Here is a 6,378-nt window from a genome sequence, read left to right as displayed (position 1 = left end):
GCCTGTGGGCTTTTATCTTTCTCTTATTTCCATATACCTTTCTTTACCTTTTTCTCCGTGGCTTGCTGTGTAGCTGGCTGGCTCGCCCCTGATGTCCTCCTCTTCTTGTTCTCTTGCTCTTCTTCCTTGTTTCTCCATTTATTTATTTAATTGTTTATTTATTATCTGTCTGCCAGCCCCTCTTCTTCCTTGCTTCTCCATGTATGTATGTATGTATTTATTTATTTATCTGCCTGCCAGCCCCACCTATTCTTGCTCTTTTCTTTCTAGTGACTGTTGAGCTCTTTATTAGACCATCAGGAGGTATTTTAGATAGGGCAGAGAGTCACAGCTTCCCAGAGGTAAACAAATGCAGCATAAACAAAAGCGACACACCTTAAATCATATCCCCAACAGTACTTACTGCTTTCCCTGGAAGCTAATGGCATGATCCAGGAAACAGACCAAGTTTCGGGAAGAATTAGGCACCATCTGCATTCATTGTCTCTGAGAAGACACCTGCAGGGATATATGGTGGGTGCTGTCTCCTGAGAGGTTACTAGGTAAGAAGTCAAGTGGAGACTATTCATTGACCTGACTGAGCCCTGGAAAACCTCAGTGTGACTAATTCATGTTAGGGCAGTGGTGCAGTGAGTTTGAATATGCTGCTTGGCAAGGTCTGTGGTAATAGAGGAACGGGGTACTGAACACCCACATGATTGGCATTCAGGATTTGTTCCTCAAGCTAAGTTGATGACTGCCCAGTCTCTTGGGAACTGTGGTGTAGAACATTTGAAACAGTGAAAATGCCCGTCAGGTGGCCTACATGTGGGACTTGCCTAGAGCTGTGTCAGGCAATGTTCTTGTTTCAGTGAGAACATTAGGTGTGAGGGTTCTACCCCACCTTTTTTTTTTTTTTTTTGCCTGCAAATCAAGGACACTGATGTTGGCAGGAGGGCCTCCCACGCTGCATGTTTGTTGGGACCAAAGGAAGCTGCAGGGTTGGAAAGTTCTTCAGAGATGTTATTTCATAGTCAGAAGTTGTTTATAGATTAGAAAAATTCTCGTACCCTGAGAATTCAGGACATGGCTTTGGGTTATTTTAGAAAGTGGGTTCTGAGTTCTCTTAGTGGTTCTTTCTCAGCTTGGTGGTGGTGATGTCAAGTTCCTTGTTTTCAGACCTGTCTTCATCCTGTTTTCCCTGCCAGAATGAAGGACTAAACATATTTCATGTTTCAAGTAAATGAGGAATTGGCAACCTTCCATGATTCCAGGGTTGTTCTCTAGGATCTTACATCCTAGAGAGGACAGACAGCGGCTTTTTTAAAAACTGATTTTATTGAGCTATACGTTTTTCTCTGTTACCCTTCTTTTCTCTCACCTCCCCTTCAACCCTCTCCCATGGTCCCCATGCTCCCAATTTACTCCTGAGATCTTGTCTTTTTCTACCTCCCATGTAGATTAGTTCCATGTATATCTCTCTTAGGGTTTATTGTTGTCTGGATTTTCTGGGATTTTGATTTGTGGGACGGCAGTTTTCTTTTGCTATAAGCTTGGAACTCCTCAGAGAAGCTCTCCTTTAAAGTCCTTAGTGTGAGGAGCTCTTTGGGTGATTTTCCCATAACTCATGGTTTGCTTAGTTCACAAATCAGGCCATGGGCTCTAAGCCTGAACAGCCTGGCCAGATTAGCTTGCCAGTGTGTGCATGGCCCAAATCTTACTGTGGGTAGCAGGGAGAGTGAAAGGGACTGCTTTCAGCCAAACTAAGCCTTCGCTTGTGATCAGTCCGAGAGTCACTGGTTGTTTTCTCTCTTGTCACTTGCTGTGAGTGATGTCATGCTGTTGAATTTTTACACTTTCTATGTTGGTTGTTTTTACTCTTTTGATCCAGCTCCCCAATACTCACAGAGGTTTATTCTTTCTTACAAATGCCCTGTCCTAGCCTGGCTTATTTCTTGCCAGCTTTCCTTAACTTAAATTATCCCATCTACCTTTTGCCTCTGAGCTTTTTCCTTCTCTTGCTTCTGTAATCTTGCTTTCACTCTTACCTCTTGGCTGACTGTGTGACTAGGTGGCTAGCCCTTTGTGTTCTTTCCTTGTTCTTGTTCCTTGGTCTTTCCTTTCTCCTGCCTTGCTATTGGCCGTACAACTCTTTGTTAGACCAGTAGGTGTTTTAAACAGGCAAAGTAACACAGCTTCACAAAGTTAAACAAATGCAACATAAAAGAATGCAACACATCTTTGTATCATTAAAACAAATGTTCCACAGCATAAACAAATTTAACACAAATTAATATTCCACAGCATCTATAACATTTCAGAATTGAACAAGATGATATTTATGGGTCTTCATTATGCTTATGGCTTTTCGTAATGTTTGAATTTTGTTATAATTAGGTGTGCAGAATTTTCTCAAAGATGAGGAGGGGTTTGCTTTCACTGAACTGACCGCAGCTAGAACCCTCGACCTATATGGCTTTAGCCAGGTTGCTGCCTAGTTGCAGTTTTGAATGTAAGTCTTTTCCCTCCTTGGTGTTTAGGGGCTTTCTGTTGACACTGTTGTCAGATAGCTTCATTAATTTGGTTGTCTAGGTTAGTGGGTCTGGCCTTAGAGTCAGTCCCATTTCTAGTCTCCTTTATCCAGAACCTTAAATCTTTTTGTTGTTTTGAGGCAGGGTCATGTTCCAGACAGGCCTTGAATCCACTATGTAGCCTATGGTGACTTTGATCTTTGGATCCTCCACCTCCTTATGCTGGGATTGCAGGTGTGTACTGCCATGACCAGTATATGCAGAATCAAACCCAGGGCTTCCTGCATGCTAGGCAAACATTCCACCAACCAAACTGTATATTTAGCCTCCTTAGTGCTGTTTCATTTTCAAAGTTTAAACTACCCTTGAGGACGGAACCTCTGTGTTCATTTTTAGATCCATGGTTTGTGTCACTTCACACCTCAGTAATTTATTTTATTTTTAATAAGGTATCACTGTGTTGCTGGCCCAGGCTGTCCTGGAACTTGCTATGTAGACCAGGCTGGCCTTGAGCTCGCAGAGATTCATTCCTTTGCCTCTGCCTTCCAAGTGCTGGGATTATAGGTGTGTACCACCATGCCTGGCTTGCATATTAAAAATTTGTCTTATTACATATAGCTGAAAGATTGAGGTTTGGCACTTTGGAATTCACATTGAGGGGAGAGCATTGGTGTTGCCTAATGTGAGTGAGGAAGGACCTCAGAGAGACAGACTCTGAGGGCCTGTGTCTGCTCTGGTTCTATGCTTGTGTCTGCCTGGGGGCTCTGTTGCAGCCCTTTTGGTGATCTGCATGTCCTTGAATAGATGGTAGTTTCAAAGAGAGTCTCTTGGTCGTAATGCTGAATTCATCTCAAGTCGAACTTGAACTGTTCCTGAATCATTGTACTGAGATATATCTAGATTTCCCTTCTAAATGCCTTCCCACATTTTAAAAACTTGAATTATTGATTGTATTTTGACTCTTTTGAACTTTTCCATAAAGAAAGAAATTCACTGTAACCCAGTCCATGTCTCTCCCACCCCATTTTTCTTCCAGAGAAGGGGGAAAATTATCTCCCAGCATATTTTAGCTATATAAATACTGATAGATTAGTCATTGAAAATAGGATCTATAAAACACAATAAAAACAAAACACTATTTCATTTAGCAAATGTGTGTCATTGGAAAAATGTAGAAACTCATAAGAATCAGCTTTCTATAGATAGGGACAAAATCAAAAACCAATGAAAAACATCAACCTTGTGTGTTTTTACTGTGAAAATCTCTAGTTTCAGGCCAATGAGTTAGCTCAGCAGGTAAAGATGTGTGTCGTACAAAACTGATAACCTGAGTTCAAACCCAGGAGCCCACGGTGGAGGGGAAAAACCAACTACTGAAAGTTATTCTCTGTCTTCCACTTGTACTTCCATCCCACTCAGCCCCCCCCCTCTCCACCCAAATGCAGGTCTCACAGTTCTTATTTTATGTGAGTGGGTGTTTTGCTTGCATATATGTCTGCACCATGTACATGTTGTGTCCAAAGAGATGGAATAGAGTAGGACATGGGATTCCTTGAGATTGGAATTAAGAGATGTTTATGAGCAATCATGTGGGTGCTGGGAATCAAACTTGGACCACCTGGAAGAGCAATTAGTGCTCTTAACCACTGATTCATCTCTCCTTTAATAAATAAAAATTTTTAGTTTTTTATATTTAGCCAAATTACTTGAAAAGATTTTTGTGGTTTTTTTTCATAGCTTATTCATCTACTTGACCTTTTCTATCCATCAGTGTGACCTTTGACCCTTTAGGGTGAAATAGGTCAAATTACTTTTGGTGTGTTGATGTTCTCTATTTAGGCCCAGGGAGGAGAGGAAGTTTTGACTGGTTGTAACATGAGGGGGCCGGCTTGTTGGGGTTTCCATCCCTCCAAGTACCCCAACAGTTGGCAAGCAACAAAGAAAATCATACATAAGACTCCATAAGGTTATAAATTGATTGGCCCATTAGGTCAGGCTACTTATTAATTTTTATGACTTATCTTAACCCATTATTTTGATCTATGTTAGCCACATGGGCTCAGTACCTTTTTCAATGTGACAGCTTACATGTTGCCTCTTTGGTGGTCTGCACAGGAGTGACTGAGAGAGCTTTTGCTTCCAGAATATCCCCGGTCTTTTTGTTCCATCCCTACTTCCTGTCTGGCTTTCCCGCCTATATTGCCTGCCTGGCCAATCAGCGTTTTATTAAAATATAATTGACATAATACAGACAATTCTCCCGCATCATTTTCCTCTTTTTTTTTTTTTTTAAACAAAGGAAAATACCCATAGTCTGTTTGTTGGGAATGTGGGCGTAGTATTTCAGGCTACTTTCTGTTGTTTGGGGGCGCTGATAATCTTATGGGGACCTAAAGAAAATTTAGAGTTATAATCAAGTTTGGACTGAAGTATCCTGTGAGTCTTGATCATCTTAGGCAGTAGTCTTGAATCAGTTTTGGATGTAGAACTCTGTCATCTGGGCCATCTGTTCCTGTCGATTTTTTAGGTGGCCTCCCTTGGTCAAAGATGATTTTTTTTAACTCTGAATAAATCCATAGCCTCTCATTTTCTGTGGAAACAAAAGCAGAATCTCTTCTCCAAAGTAACATACCTTTTGACTTTAGTTTTGAAGCCAAGGTATTTTCAAAATATCTATATTGGATTAATTTAGCAGCATTTATAAACAAAAGTCTTTTAGCAGCTGTTGCTCCTTCCTCAGCATTCAAATAATTTAAAGAGAGCATAATAACATACGGTATCAAGATTCTCTGTATATTTTTTATCTTTATTTTAACTTCTATTTTTTTTATTTTTACTTTTACTTTTTGAGACAGGTTCTCTGTATATCTTTGTCCTGGAATAACTCTGTAGACCAGGCTGTCCTTGAACTCACAGAGATCCTACTGTCTCTGCCTCCCCAGTACTGGGCTCAAAGGTGTTTGCTACCACACCTTGAACTCAGAGATCTGTCTGTCTCTTCCTCCCAGGCAATGGGATTAAAGGTGTGTGCTACCACACCTTGAAGTCACAGAGGTCAACTACCTCTGCCCCTTAAAGTCTCAGAGGTCAATGTGCCTCTGCCTCCCAGGCATTGGGATTAAAAGTGTGTACCACCACACCCTATATCTCCCTTTCTTCAACACTGTACTTTCAGCAACACTGAAGTAAGTGTTGCTTACTTCATGATTACTTAGGTAATATATCCTTCTGGAGTCTTTGATGGAGTTAAAGAATGGATAATAATAGTTATAGTTTTCCATTATTATGATAAAGATATAGTTATAAATATTATGACTATAATTCTTGCTTGATAACTGTTTTGTTATATGTAATTTTACTATGTTAAAATAAAAGCCTTTCTTTTTTGTTTAAACAGAAAAAGGGAAAATGATGGAGGAGGGTTATCTGTCTATTGTGTTATTTTCATTGGTCAATAAAGAGACTGCCTTGGCCCCTTGATAGGACAGAAAATTAGGTAGGCGGAGTAAACAGAACAAAATGCTGGGAAGAGGGCTATGAGTCAGACGCCATGGAGCCAGCCACCAGGTCAGACATGCTGAATCTTTTCCGGTAAGCCACTACCTCGTGGTGCTACCACAAGATTATTAGAAATGGGTTAATATCAAGATATGAGAGTCAGTAACTAACTCTCTAGAGATAATGGGCCAGGCAGTATTTAAATGAATACAACTTATGTGTTATTATTTCTGGGGCTAAGCTAGCTGTGCGGGAGCCGGGCAGGATGAAAAGCAGGCCTGCCCGCAGCTCCTTTCTACAACTGGTGATGGTGTCTTGGCAGTTTGGTACTATCCAGCTCTTTACAGTCAAATTTAGAGATCTGGAATCC

Source organism: Myodes glareolus, chromosome 10 (assembly GCF_982192425.1).
Source record: "Myodes glareolus chromosome 10, mMyoGla1.1, whole genome shotgun sequence".
Classification (NCBI taxonomy): domain Eukaryota; kingdom Metazoa; phylum Chordata; class Mammalia; order Rodentia; family Cricetidae; genus Myodes; species Myodes glareolus.
The sequence above is the reverse complement of the archived record's forward strand: the minus strand, read 5'-3'. Positions refer to the sequence as shown.